The sequence below is a fragment of the Acomys minous genome, assembly GCF_964271855.1.
Source record: "Acomys minous genome assembly, chromosome: 13".
Lineage (NCBI taxonomy): Eukaryota > Metazoa > Chordata > Mammalia > Rodentia > Muridae > Acomys > Acomys minous.
The window spans coordinates 20770280-20795801 of record NC_140495.1 but is presented as its reverse complement, the minus strand read 5'-3'; the positions used below and the strand labels follow the sequence as shown (position 1 = coordinate 20795801).

The 25522-nt window shown below is 47.2% G+C and overlaps 1 protein-coding gene and 1 long non-coding RNA gene across 2 annotated transcripts in view; one reads left to right on the top strand and one right to left on the bottom strand.

Moving 5' to 3' along the window:
- EPHB1 (EPH receptor B1) overlaps positions 1-25522 on the bottom strand; it is a 441689-nt gene that overhangs the window by 333141 nt on the left and 83026 nt on the right. The window lies entirely within an intron of this gene.
- On the top strand, positions 1669-3357 carry LOC311581146. The gene is made up of 3 exons (XR_014773662.1): positions 1669-1777; positions 2245-2425; positions 2702-3357. It is a non-coding gene; the product is annotated as an uncharacterized lncRNA (long non-coding RNA).

Genomic DNA, 25522 nt, shown 5'->3' with positions numbered 1-25522 from the left:
AACACATCACTGTGGGAGAGCTCAGAAGGACCAGGAGCCCTGGGCTCTGATGCGATGGGAACCACCAATCAGAGGCACTGATGAAGGAGATCCGTGAAGAGAAAAATGCAACATAGCAAAACCAGATGGCAGAGGAGTGTACCAACAAATGGGCAAAAGCAGACCTCAGAAGGGAAGCAGATGACAGGATGCCTGGGAGTCGTGGGGAAATGGCAAGGTTCTGACTGGCTGGCGCAGTCCTGAGGGTCACTGAAGGAGAAACGACTATAGAAAAATTTGTGGTCACTGTAGAAAGGAGCTAAGTTCAAAACTCCTCCTGTGGTGGGAATTAGTGGATACAGAATGACTAGAAAAGAACCAGGGATGGGAAAGAAAGTCTCAGTCATCAGCACACACAGCTAAAGCGTGGACAAGATTGAAGGCAGCCATAAGGGGGATAGCCAGGACTTCTGAGTGAGACTGTAATTACATCTTCAATGATGGGGATCAATGGCCAATGAAATGGGCTGAATTGTGCCTGCAAAAGAATGCTTCCCACACCTCATTTCCCACACTAATGAGTGACTTTATACAGAAGTAGCATTTTGATATATAATTAATACTCTAGAGAGATCATGTTAAGAATCAGGATAGGCCCAATATTCAATACACAGAGAGAGCTTTGATACAGAGGTAAGACAGGTATAATGATTAATAGTCATTGTCAACTTCATTATACTTAGAGTCACCATGGAAACACAACTCTGAGTGTATCCATGAGAGCATTTCCAGAAAGGTTTAAACTGGAGGAAAAAAAAAAAAGACCTACCCTAAATGAGGGTAGCACCATCAATGGCACGGGACACCAGACTGAATAAAAAGGAGAATGCAAACTGATCACCACGATGAATCACTCTCTACTTCCCGATTGTAGATGCACTGCCTCTGTGTCCTCTCTGCCGTGATGGGCTATCCTCTCAAACAGTGCTCAAAACAAACCCCCCCTTCTTTTGCTGTTTTAAAAACATTTTTATAGATATTATCTACTTTTTTTATGTGTATGGGTATTTTGCCTGCACATGTCTGTGCACCATATGTGTGCAATACTAATGAAGACCTGAAGAGGGCATTGGATACCCTTGGCCTGGAGTTACAGATGGTTATGAACTGCCATGTGGAAGCCAGGAATTGAACCCAGCTTGGAAAAACTGCCAGTGCTCTTAACCACCGAGCCATCACTTCAGCCCTCAACCCTTCTATTATTATTATTATTATTATTATTATTATTATTATTATTATTATTATTATTATTATTACTACTACTACTACTACTACTACTACTACTACTACTACTACTACTACTACTATTAATTAACTCCCTGGCTATGGTCACATGTCAACCATTGCAATCCCTAGCAAACCATGATTACTCTCTGTTTGTTCCATGGCTAGGGTAGCTGAGGTGGTTTCTGGGTATGGTGATGCGCTCAGGGGCAGGCAAACAGATGTCTAAGCCTCTGGTTCAGACAGCTATGGTGTTTGCTGGCTTGGCATGTCAGGTCCTGATGTTAGGAGTACCAGGGCTGCGCACTGAGGAAGTTCAGTGAGAACTAAGTCCAGATGACGACAGTGTCGACCCCACAAGCCCAGGGTTTCTGTGTGCCCTGAGATAATCCTTCATCACTTTAGACTTTACAGGACTCTTTGGAGCTGGCTAGAACATCCCACCCTATCCCGTGGAGAAGAGAAGAACGGGAAAGCTGCGGAGGACACAAAGGCTTCTTGCAAAAAAGCTAAGGTATGCCTCAAATTATACAAAGGACTTGGACGCAGGGCGGGGGTGGGGGTGGGGGTGGGGTAGGTGGTGGAGGGGGAGAGAAAAATGGGAGGCTGGAAGACACAGCTCCCAAACAGTGAACTGCAGAAATGGAAAAAGAATGTGTTTAAGGGGATTACATTTGTGTGGTCCAATTAGTTAAAACAATTAGTTTACCTAATTAACACAGGTAAACCAGTGTTTTAATGTACAGTTCTTCAGGGGGAGGGAGGGAGGGAGGGAGGGAGGGAGAGAGAGAGAGAGAGAGAGAGAGAGAGAGAGGAGATGTGGGGCTTCTGGGAACAAAAACAATCTCCAGAAGCTTCCACCAGGCAATATCCTGGCTGCTGTGGGCTGGTAGGACCCAGAAGCCAGCCTTGGACCATTCTGATCTGCTCCCGTGTGGCTTAGAAGATGGCTGTGAAAGAAAATCTCAGTATGTCTTCCAGCTACTCCATCACCCATGAAGCCACTGGAGCACCTGCTGCCTTCGATCCTCCCGTTCCATTAGCCTTCCAGACCTCCATACCTACGCGCACACCTTTCTCCAGCAGGCTTTCTCTACAGATGCGCCCGACTGATGGATGTATCTAGTCATCTTCTAATATGCCCAGCGGGCCAAGTGTGGAGGTGAGGCGAGCAGTGGCTGCAGTGGGCAGAATCTATGGCCAGTCAAGGAGTTGGGGACCTGTGCACTCACAAGCATGAGGTGTCAGCTTTGTGGAGACCCCCGGGGTTCCCTTATCATCCCAGCTCAGGCAGGAAAGTTAGCAACGACTGATGCCCATGATGGCTGCCAACATCCCTCCACCTGCAACTTAGAAAATCAGACAGAAAGAAGCTATCTCCCTGTAGCCTGAGAGGCAGTGGTAAATGATGCTGGAGCACCCTGTTTCTATTTTTCAGATTCTCCTCATTTATCTTCTCAATATGCAGCGCTGCCTAGGACCTGGCTCTCTGGCATCTGGTGCAAGGACTATATCTCCCCACCTCCCCCCCCCCCCCCCCGCAAAGGTCCCCAGTCAAGAAAAAGAACTAGGGCAAGGCTGACCCAAACAAGGACATATTTGCCAAACCCAGACCTTGCTCACTAGAGGAGCTTAAACAAATTGTATAAACACTCTATTTAGACGCTTTGAAGCAACCTTAAAAGTTTGTTTTTCCTAAATCACAGTCAGACTTTCTTCCCTAACTCCGTAGTCAACTGCAGAATTCACTTCCTCACTCACACGTACTTGGAGTCACAAGACGATATCCTTAGTTTATGTGCAAAGTCCCTTTACTGGCATCCTCACAGAGTATCTCTCTGATGAACTTTTCTCCATCCAGAGCCATCCAGCCCTAGCTCAGTTCAAAGGCCCAATGACTGCAGACCATCCTCCTCCCTGCCCATCCAGCCCTGGCGTTCACCTGGTCCAGCCCCCTCCCATCCTGTGAGCCACAGCAGCACTGGCCCAGGCTGACCTCCGCCCACAGCAGCCCCCAATCCTGGCACTGTGCTAGCAGCTGCTTCCTTTCACAAGCTGCCTCAGTGAGATGAAAGAGGCTATGTCCCTTAAACAGAGGAGAATATTTTAAACAGGGAATTAACAGCAAATTAAACTGGTTTCATTGTACTCATTCATGCGCAAAATGAGTGTGGGAGTTAAATGGAGAAAAACCAAACAGACCATGAGTTGCGATAATCAGAGGGCAGAATCCAGTTCCCAAAAGAAAATGATCCCTCAGAGGAGGAAAGTGCTGCACTGAACAGGCTCCCAATGTGTCAAGAGCACTCTCTTCTTGCCCACCCAAAGCCAGTATCCTTGCAGGGGTTGATGGCGCAAAGGGCCAGGGCATTGTCTCTTGTAAAAAAAAAACTGCTGCTGTGTTCAGGGGTAGCTGATTACACTTGCCTCCATGTGCTCAGTCAAAACCATTAGAACAACCAATTAGGCCCACTACACTTGTAGGCCTTTCCCTCTCAGGCACAGCCTGGTACAGTGGGGTCTCCGTGAAACTGCCCAGCTTATCAGTCAGAAGAGCATCCATCGCTCTCTTCCACCTATGCTGGCATGCAAACTAGCATGGTCCTCATGTAGGTGTTGTTCAGGCGACCATATTGTTGAGATTTGACGGAAGCATCATCCCTGTCAAGGCACAATAGTGTATAATGGGACAGGAATCTTGGTCCTCTGAGTCTAATGACCTTTCTACCTATCCCGTGATGCTTCCAGGGTCTTGGTTTCAAGAATTGTGTTACAAATGTATTAATAAGGGCAGGATCCCCCCCCCCCAGAATCACTTATCCTCTGCATTTGGACCAATGCGGTTTTCTATAGTAGTGAGTAAGAGCTACACTCCCGTGGGTATAAGAATAGGCGTTAGGAATAGGGTTAGAATCTATATTGAACTAGGAAAATGGTGGTGTGGCATGAGCTCCCTCACAGTGCCTAGGCCTGAAGTAAAATTGGACAGCTGTTAGTTACACCCAAGAAGTAAGTGCCACTATTACACCCTTGGGGATCTCTTGCTAAGCCAGCCTTTGTGGTGGTTCACAGGCTTAACAGCTGGGTAAGAGTGTTGATTGCTTTTCTCCATTGCCTGCTTGGTTACGAAAGTTAGTCCTCAGGAATGTGGCTTCCAGGTCAGGCTTGTTTCAGCTCATCCCCCAAGTCTCGTGTCTAACATGTGTGGTATCTTCAGGGATAGAATCCTACCTTTGAGTGTGGGGAGGGGCAACCTACACAATGCCAGCTTGGCTCCTGGATGCTTACACACCTATTGCTGCTGCTTCTTCTCCTCCTTCTTCTTCTTCTTTTAGAAAGATTAATATTTTTAAATTTTTTATTTATGTGTACATATGTGTGTGCACGCATACAAGTGCCCATAGAGGCCAGGAGAGAGTGTCAGATCCCTTGGAGCTGGAGTTACAGATGCCCATGTGCCACCCTCTGTAGATGGTGGGAACTGAATGCCAGTCCTCTGCAAGAGCAGCAAGCACTCTTAGCCACTGAGCCATCTCACCAGCTCCCTTGTATCTTCTTACTTCCTCAAAAATATGAAAGTAAAAAAGGTAAGCTTTAGTAGTGCTGAAAGCTCTGAATGTATAAATGGCACCTGTGCCCTCACCTCAAGTTGTGAATAAGGTGTCCTGAGAGAAGCCGGTGAGGGCCACCTGCTGAACGGTGACAGGATGAACTAAGGAGCTCGAGACTGCAAATGCATATAAAGAGCACATGCAAGCTCTTAGAACATGGAGTAAAGGGGCTGGGGGTGTGGCTCAGCAGAGCTCCTGCCTGGCATGCACAGTCTCTGGCTTCAGTCTTCAACAATCCTCCAACACACACACACACACACACACACACACACACACACACACACACATACAACACACACATGCAGACACACACATACACACACAGGCAGACACAACACACATGCAGACACACATACACACACACACAGATACAACACACACAGAGACAGATACAACACACACAACACGTGCATGCACACACACACACACACACACGCAGACACACACAGAGACAGATACAACACACACAACACATGCATGCACACACACACACACACACACACACACACACACACTTTTAACGGAACAAGCAACTTTCAGATAACCCCCCCAGAAAAGATGCACAAGTTGAATGACTCGAATGCCACAAGCACAAGTAAAAGCCACAAGCCCGAGGCTGCTGACACTTGCCCTGCACCAGGTAATAGCTCTTCATCAGCTGCACAAGGAGCTAAAGCCAGAGAGCCTAATCACATCTGACAGGAAATTGGCAAAAAAGATATCAAATAATCAAGAAGACTATTTGAAATATGGATATACATCCACTGCCGTTAATGAGGAACCCCTCCCTAAGCATGTATTTTGCCTCGCCATGCCAGCTAATGAAATTAAGAAGCCATTTTAATCACAGCAAGATATTTAAAAATATTGTTTATTTCATCTTTATCCGATTTTTAATTTTGTTTTACCGCACATAAATGGAAATGCACAGGATATATTATAACAGTTAGCACATACAAATATTCACTAAATATATGAGCGTGCAGGCATTGGAGACCATGCTTGGTTTGGGATCCTGGAGGTAGAGACTTGTCCCAGCCACTGTAAGTAGCACCATCCTCATGCTGGCCCTGCAAAACCTATGTGTCCTCCTGGACTCAAGGTGGCGCCCCCCCATTATTGTCCTCCTAGTCACCTCTTCTCTGTGATTCTTCTCCAAGTCTTTCCTTTTATCTGTGCACTGATGGCATCACCGCTCAGCAGACCCCAGACTCTCTCCCGACACATACTTTCCCCAGCCTCCCCCCTGTTGCCTCGCCCCCATTCTCGAGCCTTCTGGAGCCATTCTCCATCTTACAAATAATGCCAGGCGTTCCTAAGAGGGAAATCTGATCAAACCTGTCTCTCACACAAAGGCGTTTTTTAAAGCTTCCCATGGATCTGGAGGGAGGGATGCGGAGCCCCTTTCCCCTTCTCTTCTGCATCTTTACCTGTGTTAACATTACCAGCAACATCGCTTGCCCACTTGTACGGGATGCTATCGCTAAATGTGTCACGCCCACTCTCCCCATCACCCTTTAGGAGCCTTTGCTCACTGTAGTGTTGTGTGCCTCCAAGCTGTCCTCAGCTCCCATCCATCGCCTCTCACACCCAAGCTTCACCTTGCAACATGGCTCCCTTTACCAAAGATATCGCCTTTGCCCTCCGCTTTCTTCCTCCTGAATGGCTTTAGCTAAGGTGCCACAACCAATACAAGGAGATCGCCAAATATAGGCCACTAATGGCTGCCAATCTAGCAGGTAAGAGCCTGTGGGGGCAAATGAACCAAGCCAAACCTCTCCAGGCCTCCGAGTCTAATTCACAATGGGCAGGACATCCACATCTCGTGCCACCCTAGCCACATGCCACCACCAGGGACTTCTCCCTTAACCACCCCTTTCCTCGTGCCTCTTCCCCGTGTCCATCCCAAAACATCATCTCTATTCAACTCTTAATAAGAACTGAGCAGCTAATAAGCACCTATAATGGGCTGGACCCTGTGGGAGGCCCCCGAGATGTGCAGGAAAAAAAATCCCTGCTTCCCGCTGCCTCCATCAACTTCTCAAACAGGCTGACACCACTTCCAGCCCCCACGTCTAACCGCTGTGCATAGCACAAAGCCAGACCCATGCTCTGAAGTCCCTGAACACTCCAAGAAGGCAGCAGTGTGGCTGTAGACTTTGCCTTCACTATCTCATGCGAGTCTCACAGCACCCTGGGAGGGTTTCTATAGAAAGGAAAACAAGAGTCCCAAGAAGATAAAGCCACTGCCAGAATAGATGACAATCAGCCCCTGATTCCAACCATGGTCCTGCCCACAGGCAAAGTTCTTTCTCCCAGCTTCGCTATCAGCAGCCTCCGTGACCCGTCCAGCCTATGTCCTTCTTGGCCCAGAACAAATGAAGGCCCAGGTCCATCTGTCTCCCATCACCACGGAAACTCAGCAAGCATAGACATGACTCTGAAATACCCCTCTTCTGTCATCAACATGGAGAGTCCCTCCTCAAAAAGCTCAAATCCCACCCCCACCCCAGGAGTGTCACTTGGGTGGTTAGAAACAGAAAAGGGGCCAGGAAGATGTTTCAGCTAGCAAAGAGGCTTCCTGCTAAGCCTGACAGCCTGAGTTTGACTCTCAGGACCCACGAGATGGAATGAGAACTGACTCATGCATGTTGTTCTCTGACTTCCCCATGTTTATCATGGCATGTGCGCCCACATACATGCATTCATACATAAATTATATGGTAAATAAACAAATGTATGTAATTAAATTTTTAAAGGGAATGAAATCGCCCTTAGGGTGTAACAAATGCTATCCTTCAAAGGATATTTATTCCCCCCCTTGTGGGGAGGAGAGGAGATTTGGGGTAGCTTAGCTGGGGTTTTAAACATGTGCCAATAAAAGAAACATGGGAGGGCATTCCAGGTAGAGGAAACAGGCACAGAAAATGACTCAAAGCATGGAGACCTGGTGAACGAGCTGCCCAGTGAGGGACTTTGGAAAGACTGACAGGGATGGATGATCACATCACATCATCAAGGTAGCCACCGCTGGACTAGCCTCGCATTACCTAGAGTACACAGTCAAAACACTCCATGACCCCTGGGCCTCTGTGGCCGAGGAAGGTAATGATGAGCGCCACGTGTCACAAAGTTAAGATAGTGTATTCCTCCTCCCAATGCCGGGACATGATCTGTGAGCCGCTTTGATGCTGTGAAGAGGTTCTGAGCCCTCTTACGTTTCCCTATCCTATAGACTAGCACACGGAGCCAGGGGGTGGGGGTGGGTGAAGCTGGAGTGGCAGATAAGAGTGTCTTCCTTAACTGTTAGACATCCCAGAGTCGGATCTCAGCCTCTCCTACAACATGTTGTCCATACAGAGTCTTTTTTTTTTTTAACTTTTTTTTTATTAATTTATTCTTGTTACATCTCGATGGTTATCCCATTGTATCCTCCCATTCTTCCCTCCCTCCCATTTTCCCCTTATTCCCTTCCCCTATGACTGTTCCTGAGGGGGATTACCTCCCCCTGTATATGCTCATAGGGTATCAAGTCTCTTCTTTCACTACTCCCTGCCCATGTGTTGCTTGGGCAAGGAGCATCCAGGATGGTGCCCACTAGTCCCACGCAGTATGCTCACACACGGCACAGCTGGCACCCACACAGCTTCCTCCCAACAAAGGAGGAGGACATCAAGGTGTTTCTGAGCCCCTAAAGGTTGGCTTCGTGTCCTCGGAAGCCCCCCGAACTTCTCCCGAAAACAAACTGACAAATCCAAGAGGGCAGGCATCTCCACACGAGCAGCCATGTTTTCCTCCTTAAGCAACGGAGCCTGCACAGACACCGCTCTCCTCTCACAGATGGATGCCTAGAAAACACAAGCTTGCTTCCAAACTACAGATCGTGCAGAGGCCCACATCACCTGCTCATGGACAGACTCTATAGTCGCTTGCCAGGGAAGGGGGCGGGCGGCGGGGTATTTAATTCTGGCCATCCACCAAGCACGGAAAGAAGCTGACTCTTGTCTTTACATGGAACTCAGATATTACATGACACAGTCAGTAGGAGGAGGGTCTGTGGAAACCAACTGGAAATGTCCAGAGCCCAGGCCAGCCCTGCTATCAGCGCAGGGTGCCTTTGTGATCAAGTAATTCTTTTCATCTGAAACTGTGCTTGTTCACAAAGCCCCTTTCTAGGACAGCCCCTGGAATAATAAGCTGCTCAGAGTACTGGGCACGAGGTTGATTAGGTAGGACCACACACACCATTCCTGCCATGGCTGGTCATTCCTCACCTTCTTAGACCCACTCAGCCACCTCAGTCCATCCCAGCTGGCAGAAGAGAAATGGCAATTTGCCTTTACAGGATCCATCTGAGTCGCAAAGCCACGAGCACTCAAGGGGGGCGGGGTTAGGGATTAGTGGTGAAACACAGAGAGTGGCCAGCCTTGGCTGCCTTGTCCAGTCCATGATGTCCTGGCTGATGATGGGAAGAGCAACTTCCATGTGAGGGGCTTTGAAGGTCCTCCTTTGATTGTGGCATGCATAGCTCCAGCTGCCCAAACAGAAAAACGTTCCTCCCCCTTGAAGGACTAGTGACGTGGTGATTAGAACTAGTGAACTAGTGCTTCAAATCATCCCTCGTCTTCCCTTTGTAGCTAACTCCAGATTTTCCAAGCAAAGATGAAGCGGGGAGGGGCGGTCTGTGGTGAGGAACAGAGGCCCCAAAGGGAGAAGTGACCATCTAGCCATCACTCATTCGAGACGTCAATCAACAGCACAATAGAATTGATGGGGACTTGTTAACTTACAGCAGGGTGGTCAGGGGCAGCTGCCCACGGGAAAAGCCACTCTAACCGCTGCATAAGCTGCAGAGAAAGCATGCCAGGTCTGGAGAGTCAGTCCACCTCAAATGACCCTGCTTCAAGGAACCAAAAGAAACAAGAAAACTCCCCCAAGGTGCAGTTGTCTCGTTGAAGGACCCATGCATGCCTTTCTTCCACCACCCTGGGTGACCTCAGGCTCCTTCCTACTCTGGCATAGCATGGCTGGTAACCATACGGACACCACACACTGCCTGATCTTCATGCTGTAGCAGGTCCTTAGCTCTTCTGTGCACCCTGCTCAAGTCAGCTCAGGGACTCGGAGTTGGACTGGACTCTGGGCCACACCTCTGTCTGCTGAGCTTGTGGTCCATCCTTGGCTCCTCACTTTCCCTCCTTCCCCCCAATGCTTAGTGGTCTAGAAAAGTCGGAATGGTCACAGAACCTTCCTTCGGGGGTCACTGAGGATCCCAACGCACTGATGCCAGTTGGTGCCATCAGTAATAGTAGATCTCATGATAGGAGACATATGGTTCCTGTGACTATCGCTATTTCCAGCCCCACTGCAGTATCACTGGTCCCCTGTCCTTTTTAGGAATGATGTCATGGTTCCTGATAGCCCACAGAGCTTTAGGTCTCCACCTTGGCTGTTCATGAACTGGAGTTCCTCCACCCCATCTCTTAGTCCCAACTCACCAGTTCCTGAAGGAAGAGAGCAAACCCACCTGGGCAGACTTGCTAGAAACTTCTGCAGGTTTGGTGACATGAAAGGTGTGGATCTGAATGCCCATCTGTATGCTTAGTAGTCTTCAGGCCCAGGTCCTGGGGACCCCTACAAAACTCTCCCTAGACTCAGACACTACAGAGCTGGAGTTAGTGAAGGAACAACCAAGGGTTTTAGTCCCCAGTAGAGAGAGATGCTCAAAGAGAGGATGCCGTGTGGATGGAGCCTCTGAGCACATCCCCTTGTCCTCAGCATCTGAGGAACCTGGCCTGCTACTCCACTGACAGGTTGTATCTCCTCATTGCCTCATTAATTTCCTGATAAACTCTCCGCTATCAGACACAGAAAAATGTTGATGAAGTCAGAAAATATCCCTGCTCCTTGACTGTTCCCAAACCCTACCTCAGGCCCAAACCTAATCTTGTGAGCTGCAAAGATGATTGACAAAAGCAGTAAATGTTGGTGTTTGTGTGTGTGTGTGTGTGTGTGTGTGTGTGTGTGTGTGTGTATGCGCGCGCGTGTCTGTGTTTTCCTTTTAAGAATTATGTGTACATATGCATGTCCAGGTGGGCGTATGGGTACGAGAGCACACATGAGCACATGTCCCTACAGAAGCCAGAGAAGTTGTTCAATCCCCTGGGGCTGGAGTTACAAGAAGTTGTGGGCCACCCAACATTGGTGCTGGGAACAGAATTCAGGTCCTCTGCAAAAGCAGGATGTCCTCTTAATCGCTGAGCTTTCTCTGGCTCTGGGGATACGATTTTATGAGTGCAGGTAGTCTTATGATGGGACTTGTGCTCTTTTGAATTGGACCAAAGTCTTCATCTCTTGTAAGTGCTGGCACCCGCATGCTTCTCTGTTATCAGCCTACTTTCTCTGGCAACTTAAACTCGAATAAAAATTTGGGCTGCCCCACTTAACATTCGTGGCTTTTCCTCTTGGAGCATATGAATGGAGGATTCACTCTCGCTTACACAAGCACTGGAGAGATCTTTGAGCATGTTTAATGGAGAAAGTGCATGTTTCCTGGTCTTATAGCTACACACAAAAGGTCCTAGCGCCACATTTTACCTTTCAGCTCCATCCAAGCCTGGAAAATTTACACTTCAAAGATGGAGAATTCTCATTTTCTTTGTGGAAAAAAAAAATGCATTGGTAACAGTTGGAGCTTGTTCTCACCCCAAGCTAGGAGGCTATCTCCAGTGATATCACAGGGACAGATAGGCATGTGCTCTCCTGCACTCTCCTGCACTGAGTACGCTTATGTGCCTCCAGACCCTGAGATTCTCTGAGCCTGGATAAGATGTCCCACTCATGGGGCATCCAGGCCGGCAGGAAATGGGGAGGAAACACATTAAGTAAAAAGCCTGCAGCCAACAATGTCCAGTGCAGCAAGGAGAAAGCAAGTGTGTTGTGTGTTTGGGAGGAGGTGCACGTGGGGGGTAGGGGGGCTTGTTTCTCAGACTTCCTTTGGATTTTTTTCTTTTGTGAGACAGACTTTCACTGAGTAGCCCTGGCTGACCTGGAACTTGCTACAAAGATCAGTCAAGCCTTAAACTCACAGAAATTCGCCTGTCTCTGCCTCCCCAGCTCTGAGATTAAAGGTAGGCACCACCATTCCCAATTTTGCATTAAGTTCATGTAAACAGCACCTTTTATACATTCCTTATACACAACAGGCTTCATTATGACAATTTTTTTTTAGTTTTCTGTGTATACATGTGTGCATGTGGGTGTAAGTGTGTTACACGCACACATGTATGAGCACATATGTGCACCTGTGGTTGCATGCATAGACCAAGGAGGCCATCCGGCTTCCTACTGTTATTGTTCTCCGCCTTATTCCTTTGATAACAATTTCTCACTAAACCTAGAGCCAGGCTGTCAGCCAGCAGACTCCAACAATCCTCCTGTCTCTGCTCCCTACAGTGTTGGGGTTAGAGGTACGCACAGTCTTGGCCAGATTTTTATATGGGCTCCGGGGATTTGAACTCAGAACCTTATGCGTGCACAGCAAGTGTTCTTCCATGCTGAGGCATCTTTCCAGCCTGACTGTGACAACTTTAGATGTGTCTATGATGGATTTTTATATATTCACTACCTGCTACTCTCTCTTATTTTCCTCCTGCTTCCGTTGCTCCTCCCCCTGCTCCTCCTTTTCTTTGTCATGGCCCAGTGAGCAATATTACTGTTGCTTACAGGAGCATGGGCTATACCACTAAGAAAATGCCTCTCCATCCTGCAGTAGCCTTGACTACAAGCCTCCAGAAGAGATTGGGGATGATTATCAAAGGGAAAGATGTGGCTAAGCACAGAGAGACAAGAACCCTTTCCCCGAAGAAGCTGGAGGCTGGAGACTATTATCCACCTTCAGACGCTGCAGATTTACTGAACTCAGACAAGAAGAGATGAGGTCCGAGTGTAATAGCCACCGTTCTTCCTTCCCAGGGAAGAAAAGACGATGAGAAACTAGAGAGAGAAATGCCAGCTGGGAGGAGAAAGCCATCAAAAGGAGACATTTTCCAGGAACAAAAGCAGCCAGCTCTTCACTGTACCTCTGCAGATCAGAGGTGACCACGACGGGATGCAGAGAAAACCCTACTTTCTGTCACTGTGGTAGTCACGACACACTGGACTAAGGAGTGAGGGTTGAAAAGCCTACTGCAGAGAGTTTGGGAACAGTCAGCGGCTGGTGTTCCACACCAGAGCCCGTGCTCCAAACACAGCTCTCAATTATTCTCCCAGAACATTCTTTTCATTTGCCAGAACCCAGGGAAAGCACCAACCCCATACACAGGCATTATAAACAGCCATCAGTGAGGGAAAGAGTAGTGCAAAGAACATGGGCGTCCAGAGATGTGTACACAGCAGTGCTGCCTCTCCTGGGGTCTGAGATGGTAGAGATGATCTTCCGGGAGATCTCTAGGCTAGAAGATTCAGTCTTTGCTCTTCAGTTTCAGCACCTTCAAAGCATATTATCAGAGGGGGATTCAAATGGGGAAAGGGCGGCCCAAGAGGGGAATAGAAATCCCAACATTATAAAGCTTCAGGGCTGGTCCAACTCCACTTTCCAAAGCCAAGCCTTGCGGAACACTGCAGCGCAGACACAGGGATCCCAGGCAGGAGTCCCCGGATGCCAAGGCACTTCAGGATGAAGGCCCTCACTCGGTGCACTGAATGTCCAGTACATCCCATGTGCACTGTGCTAAGGGAATCTCAACCTGAAAGAAACACACCTCCTGCTCAGGTGGGAAGAAACCACCAGGCCCTGCATATGGGGATGAGGGAGGTGTGCAGTGAAGGGGTGTGTGTGTGTGTGTATGTGTGTGTGTGTGTGTGTGTGTGTGTGTTTGAGAGAGAGAGAGTGGGGGGGAGAGACAGAGACAGAGAGAGACAGAGACAGAGACAGAGAGAAAGAAAGAGACAGAGACAGAGAGAGAGAAAGAGAGAGAGAGAGAGAGAGAGAGAGAGAGAAACAAAGTAACGTGCACTCCTCCTTATGCCTTACTGCATTCCTTCCCTCCCTCACAGTTCACAGTGTTTTTCTGTGAGGTTCTATGTGAGGACTGCAGATTAAATCCAGAATCATACCCCACTCATCCTATGATCTGTGTAAGCTGCACGCGCTAACTGATTACACCACAGGAGCACCCTCATCCTACGATCTGGAGGGACAGGCACCCTGCCGCAGAGCATCAGAGGGTTCCATCTGCAAGTGGTGAAGGAGGTAGTGAGGCGTGTCACTGGACACGGGGAAGGACACAATCTAGAATAGCTTTAAGGCTGAGACGAGAGCAAGAAGTAGAAAGGGGCCGAGGTAGGAAAAGGGGGCTGAGCAGAAAGAATCAAAGCGTGGCTCTAAAACTCCAGATGGTCCCAGGGACTGGACACTTCCCAGCGAGAGTGGTGCTCTTGGGGTAGGGACTTGAGGAGGATGAGGGTAGGGAGAGGAGACCAAGCATGCAGGGCCTTTTAGGCCACTTAAGGCTGTTCTTCATTTGGACTGGTGGCATACTGGCCTGTTTTCCTACTTTCTATTCAGTGTAAAGATGTGTCAAGGCAGAAAAAGACAAAAAAAAAAAAAAAACAAAAACAAAAACAAAAAAACAAAGAAACAAACAAACAAAAAAAAACAAAAACAAAAAAAATCCCACCAGACTTGTCCATGCAGTTAACACAACCGGTCTGCATATCCTGGATGCAAACACAAAACAAGGTTTTAGTGGTCTACTCTCGCTAATTATATACAACTAATTAAGTCTGTAATCAAGGCAATCTCTATGCCCCTGAGACCATCAGTCCCCAAGCCTGAGGGATGGGGAGGTGGTCCGTCCTGAGGCCAGCTCTTCCTATGTTGTTCTTATAACTTAATTGGTTCGCAGGAGGATGACATGAGATTTTTCATTATATTTGGCTGGAAGATGCAGGCGGCTGATAGCGTGTGCGTGAGCAAGTGCTTTGGTGAGGGCTATTCACATCTTCTGTTTGCAAGGGGCCTGACCCAGTCTGAGCAAATGGTGTTGAACTAGCGAGGGCTCGGCAAAGCAATCCATTTATTATAATTCTGCAGAGAAGAGGTCCAGTAAATCAAAAAGACAACCTGACTGCAAACAAATTACACACCAAGAGATAGCACAGAGGGAGGGAGGGAGGGAGGGAGAGGGGAGAGAAAAGAAGGGGACAGGAAAAAAAGCAGAGAATAGAGACTTACAAAAGGCCCAAGAGCCAGAAAGAGGGAAAAAAAGCTTAATTTGCCCATCAGGAAGAAAAGGGAAATGAAAATCCTCCTGGCAAGAGAGATCCCAGGTACCAAAAATCAGGAACTTACAAACCTGGACTTAAAAAAAAAAACAACTTCCCTTTGTTCTCCAGAGAGGTCACCTGGAGAGAGATTGACAGGCAGTTACTTTCCCCTGTACAAACGGTCGCACTTTTCTTTTTCATGCAAATAGACTTGGGACCTCTCCTTAATACAGAGTTAACCAGCTATTGGCCCCCCTTGTACAAATATGTAGCCGGACCTAAGGATCCCAGGAACCACTTGCCCTTTCACTGAGCCAAGGTCAGCCAAGATGGGATTCTGGGAAGGGACTCAAGAGCTCTGACAGCTGGTGGGCGGCTGTCATGAGAACGGACACATCACACGGCTCTGATAAGGACACAAAGCCACACTTGGCTTTCAAGGACATGGCGAGGGATAGTTCAGCCACCACTGAAGCTCCCCTTTGTCTGGAAAAGTCTGGAAAAACACGATCGGGAGATTCAAATATCTCCTTTACACAATCAGCTTCGGAAAGGGACCCTCTTGGAAGCAGGGGAGTGGCGAAAGGGAGTGGCGGGGGGAGAGCTGGTTAGACAGCGAAAGTCACACCGCAGCTCTTCAGGTCACACCCACTGCACTCACAAAAGCCTGGCTCAAGAGAAAGCAGTATGAGCTGTAACAGGAGGCTGTGTTCACACTCATGTCCAAGGAGCCTGAACAGACTACCAGTGATGGCTTAATACTTTGTGATAGGCCTGCGGAGAAGGCTGGCTCAGTGTTCACACTGAAGCCATTAGAAGGACTCCAGGTGGATTTGGATTTGGCCCGGCTCAATGTTTTTTGAGCATGTATACAAAAATCCTAAATAACTAATGGCAAAAAACGGGAAAAACAAAAACAAAAAACAAAACTGAATCCACCCTGGAAGACAAAATGGGGTTTGTTTTAAGGCAAGGATGGTTCAATATGCAAGAATCATCCGTACTTACAAAATGCAAACCGCTATACATGGATAGACCGTGGAAGGCAATTAACGGGCTAGTGATATGGCTCAGCAGGTAAAGGCACTTACTGTGAATACCTTGGGAGCTGAATTCAATCTCTAGAATACACATAAAGGTGGAGGGAAAGAAGAAACTCCTCTAAGCTGCCCTCTGACATGTTTATATGTATGTCTGCACACACATGCACTGACAAGCACACACACATGTACTGACAAGCACACACACACACACACTTTTAAAAAAGACTCTAATGTTTAAAATTCCACTTTCAAGAAAGAACTTACAATAAAATTAAAATAGTTGCATACTTTCTGCCTTGGTGAAATACATCTTTTTCTATCCAAAATTTATAGTGGAAAGACACTAGAACATATCCCATTAAAAGTAGGAGCAAGGCTAAACTGTCCCATTCACCTCCATTACTGAACACTGTGGAAGGGCAGCAGGCAAAGCAATTAGCCTCAGAAATTAGGCGTATGGGTTGGAAAGGAGGAAACAAACACAGTCAACATTAGTAGCTAATATAATCATACACCTGGCAAGCCCAAGATAATCAACTGGCAATCTGCTCTAAACAGTGAAAGGACAGGTTATTAAAGTAACACATAGGAAGCAATGCGTTCTATAATTACAAAAGAGACAAACAATTAGAAGGTATGAACGAGGGAAATGCCGTTCATAACAGCACAGCAAAAGCAGAACACTTGAAGGTATACTTCGAGAGATAAGGATGTAGTCCAGAGTCTCAGAACCATGAGCACCACAAACGTGATAATTCTTTCTTAGTGATTCTACAGATTGAAACCCACTGAAAGTAGGAAACTAAAGATTAAACAGAAAAGCTAGTAGACGCACCCACCCGGCAGCATCGGTGGGCTCTAGCCAGGGATCTGTATTAGCACATACCCTACGGACTACCAATTCTGTTTCTAGGAAGAAGCCCAAGAGAGCCAGAGGAATCCCCAGACAGCTCTGCTCAAAGGGGGGTACGCATAAGAATGTCAGTGGAAGTGTTGGTGATAGTGGGAAATCCGGGTACGAGCTAAAATGCTTATTAACAGGAGAATTAACAAATGGCGATGTTTTTACTCAACAAATGCCACACAGCTGTGGCAATAATGAACCAGAGGAGCATGTCTCACCGTGGATGAGTCTCTTAAGCATAATATTGAAGAGCGGGGTGGGGAGGGGCTGAGAGGAGGAAACACAAATCAGGAGAACACACAAAATATGATGCCACTTTCAGGAACATTTAGAAACACTTGGCTTTGTTTGATCCACATACAAAAGCCTTAGATGGAAATAAAATCTGTGGAAATACAAAACACAACATCCGTGGCTCTCCCTGTCGGAGAACAGAAATAAAGTAGAGTTCAGGGGCTCCCCTGCATTGGTAAAGAACACTGAAGATATTTTGGGGGGCAGGGGGTGCTAATAGATCAGTGTTTCTCACGAATTTTCATCTTTTTTTTCAAATGCTGTAACTTACATTTTTAAGAGTCTAAGATATTATTAAATCATTTTAGCAGGAAAAAAGTCGAATAAGCAAAATAACCAAGGGAAAAAAAAAAGAAGAAGAAGAAACATCTTGCCTTGCCACATATTATGGGCTGGGGAGATTGCTCAGTGGGTAAAGCACATGCCATGTAAACAGAAGGACTGGCGGTCAGGCCTTCGGAGCCCACATAAAAGCGGGGTGCATGTGGAGGCCTGCCTCTAATCCCAGTGGTGAGGGAGGCAGACACGGAGACAGAGCATCACTGGAAAATGCAGGCTGAACTCCTGACCTTTGCACACGTGTCACTTTAAGAAAGTGTCCTGAGGGAAGCAGTGACAGCGTGTCACTTCTGAGCTGATGTGAGGAGGCACGATTCACCTGGGCAGACTGAAAGCCATCTACTACAGCGTTTGGAATGAAGGACAGCCAGAAAGACAATGCCATCTGTACCGGAGAGAGCGGAGTGTGTAAAGGAAAGCTACTTGTTGCGAATTTGCATAATGAAAAGGAGCTGTTTGCGGAGCAGTGATAAAGGAAACTCCAGCTTTTGTGGTTTTTAACTCTGCAGGGCTATGCATTCTGTAAGTTCATAAAAAGCTGAAGATTAATGAACCCAAACCCATGAAGTATTTAAAGCTCTTCCAGAGGAGAGAATGCTATCAATATTAGAGCACTTCACCAAACAGAGCCTCACGTGCCTTTAAGAAAAGACAGGTCATAGTCTCCATCTGGAAGAATTACATTCTGACTTTCAGGGAATTCTTTCTCGGTAAGAAGCCCAGTCAAGTCTCTGCTAGGAGATAAGAGGCCACATGGAGGAGTGCCAAGGACCCCCAGCCAACAGCCAGCCCAGCTGTCGGATACGAAGCAGGTCAGCACGGAGCTGCCAACCCTCCCGCTAAGTGCAACATGTACAAGGCACAGGCAAAAGCAGAAAAGGAGCTAACTGGCCATCGCAGTTATAAAGACAGCAAACTAATGTAACTGGATTTGATTTGTGCTTTTTTTTGAGACAGGTCTCACTATGTAGAGCGGGTATCCTGGAACTCATTATGTAGAGAAGGGTGTCCTGGAACAACTCACATTGATCCTCCTGCCTCTGCTTTCCTCAAGCTGGGGCGTCAAGGCCCTGCACCAACACGCCTGGCTTTAAACTATCATTTGGGGGAAGGTTTGCTGTGCAGGAGCTGGCAGTCACTATGCTCGTGCGCATTTCACACCTTTCTGCATCTGTAGTGTTTTTGTTTATGTGTTGTTTCTAATCCCTTCCCCCTCCCCGACAGGGACTCTCCCTGGAAAAGATAAAACCTTCCTGCTTCAAGTTGTTTTTGTCACTCCTTGGGCTCCTCCAACTATTAACTAGGTGATTTTGGGTACATAGCTCATCTGAAGGAAAAAAGACCATCACAGCGCCACCCCAAACTTGTGATAAAATGTGGGGCTGGGGAGATGACTCGGCCAGTAGAGTGCTTGCCTGTAAGAGTGAGGAACTGAGTTCAATCCCCAGCACCATATAAAAGCTGCCTGTGGTGACTTGCACTTAGAAACCCAGATCAGAGGCTGCAGAGGCAGGGGTACCAGGTCAACAAGAGACCCCTTCTCAATGGAAAAGTTGTCATCTGAGGAATAGCATTGGAGACTGACTTCTGGCTTCCACATATGCACACAATATATGCTTGCAGGTTCACCCACATACAGAGGCACATACAGGAGCATGTGCACACACACACACACACCTGCACACACACAGAAACAAGTGAAAAAGTTTTGCATATCTCCCAGTATGTATAAAATGCTCAAGAAACCGGACTGTAAAGTATTTATTCAAGAAATATCTCTATTCGTTATTATTTATAGAAAGGAAAAATGCTTACTACTTTAATTGGTCCCCTTGGCTTTGCCATAGTTTTTTTTTAAATTTTTAATATGGCAAGTGGGCATGGCATAAAATAGACTTTTACCCTTATTTCTTCCACTTAGAGGCTGTGTGGCCTAGGACACATGACTTCACCTCTCTGTGCTTCCCTTTTGTCAAGTGTGAAATGTGAAATGTGAAGACAAAGCTGTATAGTTATTTTCCAGGACTTTTTTAAAGAAGTAAATTAGTTAATTCCTCTCAAGCATGCAGAGCTACACGGAGTATTCAATAAATATTGGTAGCAGGGTCTAATCCCTTGGGCCAGATGCTGCTGCTTGGAATGTGAACGGCATAAACCAAGGAGCTCTCTGACCTGATGCCTTCTGTACTCACGAGAGCAAACCCCCAAGCTGTCCTGGTTCTCCTGAACCCCAGGGCCAGATCTTTCTTCTCCATGATTCAGGTTTTTTTTTTCCTGAGTTAACTGCTGCTGCATCACCTCCTCCCCCAGGGATCCTTTATGTTTAATTAACTAAGTCTTTAACTATGCTGAAGCCCCAGGCACTTCCACTGTGCAGACTCAGCCTCCCTCCCAGCATCACCCAGATCAGGGTCTTCCTCAGCCCCCTGCTCAGCAGCCTTGGCCAGGCTTTCCCTCTACCACCCAGACCAGTAAACATCTGGTAACAGCTCCCAGAGGCTTGCCTGCAGCAGTCGGGAGGGGCACACTCTTGGAGGGTCTCCCTGGGTTTTCCTCACCAGAATCAGGTCTGAGGTATCCACAGAGCCCACCTGGGTTGTCTGTCACCAAGATTTCCCAGACTTCCTGAACCATAGGACCTTTGTTTCTTACAGTATCAGTTATGGTCCTGAGGGAGAAAACTCAAAGTAGGAGTTGAGAATCATAGAAAATGATCTGAGACTCACTCCCCTGTGGCCTGAGAGCTGAGCCTGAGTTTGAGGCTGCCTCTCACAGCAGAGGCTACAAGTTTTCTAAAATGGAAACACAGAAGGTGGTAGAAGCTGGGGAGGTGGGGTACATATGTGTGTGACCACAGTCCCAGAAAAGAGCTCAGTGCCTCTGTTGCACTGTCCTCATCTGGGATTTCTGCTATTATATAAAAATAACTGCTTTGCTGTTATTTTTTTTTTTTAATGCCAACATGCCGTCTGCTGTTTGAATTTTCTGATAACCACATTAAGATGTGTTTGTTGCGAGTTTTAGTGTCTGCAGCTCACTGATGCCTTTCCTCCTGCAACCTTACAGGCACCTCTGTTTTCTTTGGGAGTTCTTTTTGATTCCTGTGCCACAAATCAAGTTCCATCAGCTTTGCACTGGTGTCTTGATGCCTTGGTCCTGTCTAGGCTGTTTCTCAGGCCCATTTCTAGGTGTTCTGCTGATGTCCTGTTGGTGGACCTACTATCTCTCCATCAGATGTTTAGACTTCAACCTCTGGAAAAGCAGAGGCAACCCTTGACACCACCGGAATCCAAAAATGGATGTTCTAGTTACCAAAGAATCTAAGCAATGCCATCCTCTTGGGCCCACAGTAAAGCATGGGACGGTGTGCTTCGTTGTGTTTTCTGTTGGGGGCTGCCGTTGGCTCCACCATCATCATCATGTTCACACAAGGCTTCCATAATTGCTTGCTGATTGGCTGACTATAGGTGTTCAGACTGGGTTGGTCTAACCAGGTAAATTGCTCAATTTTGGCTCAATAGTGGGGTACCTCTCTGGTGCCCACATGTGCAAGATGTGAGTGAGTCGAGAGGCTCGGCCCATGCAATGGAATAAACAGAGAAGTTTTCCAAGAGCTTTTTCACTGTGCCCTGAACCTTAGCCTTTTAAAATGCAAGCATTAAGATTAGCCCAAGGAGACGTGATCTGGGCCATTAAGGTCTTTTGAAAGGAAATGGTATTATTAAATCCTCTTCTGTTGCTTGTTTATGCTGATTTTTTTGATATTTTGTTAAAATAACAGAGCCGGGCCTGATGCTCCCCAGTCTTTGAACCCCGGCTAATTAGAACCCAGCGTACTCTCCAGCAAGAACAGACCACCTTCTGATCAAATGAACTCCTCAATCTGGGGACTGGTAGGCAGGCAGCTTTGGCTTCAAGCAGATATTTTCAAAGAGTTAAAAGAAAGCTTATTTGTGTATAACAAGCATATGCGCACAAAAAAGGCTTCTTGGAGGCTTAATGGAGTAATGGAATTGCGATCCTTCATGGACTCAGAACTCTTCCAGCTGTTTGTTACCCAACGGGGAGCTTGGCAACGCCCACCTCTCTCCATAGCATGGCTGCCCTCTGAGCATACTGCAAAGCCATAGGTGCCGCAGCCCATCCTGAAGTTGGTCCCCAGGGTGTTAACATGCCCACCTCAAGGATGGAGTGTGGGATGGGGGTTGGGGGGTGGGGGGTAGCCAAGGCGGTGTCACCAGCTCTAGGATGGCTGGACCTGCATTCACATAATGCTCGCCCTGCCACCTCTCCAGCAGCACGACTACGTTTTCTGCATCTTCCCAAATCAGAGACTGGCTCATGACTCAAAGAGTTACTGTGCAGCGGTGCATGAAATGCACTTAGTACTGGGCGCCGCATGGAAGAGGTGTCCCTGCAGGACGTCCCTTGACCATTTCTCTATGTCTCACCTCTGAGGTGGGCAACACTCACTCATTTTTCAACTCTCTCTTTGCTGACAGCTGCTCCAAAGGCTTTAGAGTACCCATAGGCTACATGGGGAAAGTCCAATCTCAAAACAGGCACCCCTGGTCAGCACCCCACCACACACACACACACCCCAATTCCTCTCTCTAATTGAATTCTGACTGCTGTGCTGCACACCAGGGAAGGACAAGTGCTAAAAAGTTAGCTCCTCCTCCAGAAAAATTTAAATATATGACTTCATTCTTTCTGGAAAGGATTAAATTTGATCAGGCTTACCGGGATTATCAAAATATAAGGATTAAGCAGGACGTTTCAAATGTTTTAATCATCTTCGACATTTCTTCTGGGAGACCACACAACCTCCTTTCCAATGGAGCATTCACTCATTACCCATCATGGTAGGATGTCACATTTCTAGACAGTCTGATCCCAAAAGTGAGACCCAGTACACACCCTGCACTTGGGAGCTCTCTTTCTTATGAAGATTATGCCTGCCTCTAAGACAGCAGTTCTCAACCTGTGGGTCATGTCCCCTTTGGGGGTCAAATGTCCCTTCCATAGGGGTCACCTATCAGATGTCCTACATATCATATTTTTACATTACAATTCATAAAAGTAGCAAAATTTCAGTTGGAAGCAAGCAACGCAAATAACTTTATGGTTGGGGGTGGTCACCACATAGGAGGAACTATATTAAGGGGTCACAGCATTAGGAAGGTTGAGAACCGTTGCTCTAAGGTCTCATGGCTACAGCCTGCCTTCATTTCTTCACCTGGGACACTCTTCAGCGTCTCAGAGCAGAGTGTGGCTCCTCTCCTCTCCTCGGAGGTGGAGTGCCAACACACTGGGACAAGTAAAGCAGGGAACCTTGTGTTGTCCCTTCCAGCCCTAAGAGCCCTAGTTGCAGAAGGGGAGATGAGGGTCCCCACAACATGAGTCTCGCCTCTGTTATTTCAGAGTAGATTCCTCCAATCCCAAGTTGGTCCTCCAGGGCAAATCTGTAGTATAGCCTTCTGAACTCTGGTGTTTTATAATTGGGATTTTTTTTTTATAGCTTTAATTATTTCCCATGTTCTCGTTTCTTTTTTATATACAATGAATCATTCTGGTCCTGAGAGAGGAAAATATAAAATTTTGTTTTGAAAATTATGGCTGTAATTTCAACAGGAGGTGATCACGCTTTGAGAACCATGTGTGATGTTTGTTACATTTTTCCAAGTGTATTTTTCATCCCTCCTGGTTAATGAAAATGTTATTTCTATCTTACATTTGGGGTGTTAATTTCTGACAAGTGCTTTTGATTCATTAGTCGTGGCTGGCTATTGCCGCTGGGCCCCTTTCTCTTTTGTGTACTTTAAGAAACACTCAACTCTTGGTTGGATGAGGTCTGATTCACCCCTGGCTGTGATTAACTGTGTCAGTACTTTGGGGTCTAATTCGTGTTTGTATGATTCCTCCAGTGTTTCCATTTTCTTTTCTAATTATCCATTTTTCTCCATCTTTTTTCCTGGAATTAGGACCGAATTAGCTTGCCGCTGATTACAGCCTTGGATACATCCCAAAGAATATTGTTGGACAGCTCCCCGTTATCATTTCATTCCATGAATTCTTTGTTTGGTTTTTGCAATAAAGCTTTATTAACCCTCCGTGAACCCTTACTTCCATTCGCTCAGCCATCTCTGGTTGGAAACGTTGCCAAGCCATGGTCTGATGTGGCAGCAGTCGCTCACACATTTTTCTCCTGTCGCCTGCCAAGTCGAACTCTCTTTACCAAGTCAGAATTCAACGAACTGAAAGTAAGATCCGTGGTTGCACTGGCTGTCTTTGCGGGTTATTTCCTCCTTTCAAGAATACATTTGTTTGTCACGCTGGTGAGGATGTCAGCTGAAACGGGTTGGGCAGCTCTGCTGAAGGACATGAGCCAATCAAGAGCTCCTTGGCTAGGACTCTTATTATCATAGGCTTTACCCCTTCATGTAAAAAGCTCCCCTCAGAACAGAGCCCTTCCTGACCCAGCCCTACACATAATTAAGCATCAGTCAGCCTGAGACCAGGTGGGGTGCCAGTAAAGCTCCTCCATAATAAGGTTCAGCTCACCTGGCATCAGCCTAGACCCCTGTACCGGTTACTTTTCTCACACTTGTGACAAATATCCCTGATGGAAACAGTTCAAAGGAGAAAGGTTTTTTTTTGGGGGGGGGGGGCTCACAGTTTGAAGGTATAATTTACCAAGGTAAGGAAGGCATAGTGACAGGGGTGGCCTGAGGCAACAGTGGCAGGATTGCTCATAACTGGACTGACCGGGAAGCACAGAGGAGGGAAGCTAGCATGTAACTAGCATTCTCTCCACCCACCCCTCCACTTTGGGTATGTGTGTCTGTGTAAGCGCAGATGCGTGTGTACACACAGGTGCATGTGTGCATGAGTCTACAAAAGGCCAGAGTTCAAGCTCCTATGCCACTCCTCAGGAGCCATCCACTTTGTCTTTGGGAAATGGATCTCTCACTAAGACCTAAGGCTTACCAATTTGCCTATAACGGTGTCTGGCCAGTGAGCCCCACGAATTGTCCTGCGTCTGCCTCCCCCAGTACAGGGCTTACAAGTGTATATACCACCATAATGAGCTGTGTATGTGCGTGTGCGTGCGTGTGTGCGTGTGTGTGTGTGTGTGTGTGTGTGTGTGTGTGTGTGTGTGTGTGTGTGTGTGTGTGTACATACACACTCACATGTATTAGGGCCCTGACTTAGGTCCTTGTGTCTCTGCATTAAGCAACTGAACTATATACGTAGCCTTCTTTTTCACTTTTTTATTCTGTTCAAGTCCACAACCCACTGGGTTCAATTAAACTTCCCTGTCAAGCCCCCTGGAGGTGCCGCCTAACTGTGTGTCTCCTCGGGGATTCCAAATCCACCCTCATGACAGTGACGATTAAGCATCACAGTTCCATTATGTCAAGTTCTCCAGGGAAGGCTTCAGCTTCTGGGTAAATCCTTGAAGTCCCATCTCTGTTTGCATACATGCTTCGTGCCCAATCCCACCAAGCATACATCTCCTATAGCATTCTGTTCCATGTATCCTGCACACTCAGTGAGTATAGTCACACATATCCCCCTCTCCTGCTGAGCCTTTGGATCCACTGTCATGCTGGGGGATGCGACTTCCCGATTTTGCAACATTAATACCAAGGCTGAGGGGTCATTAGTTACAGAAGTTTTTACCACGGCCATGTAGTCTCGGCTACCCAGAATCCCCCACTAGAACAGATGAGTGTGGAAGTGGCACTGCTTCCCCTGAGGAGGAATACTGCTCACCTTACCTGCGTTCGGGTCTC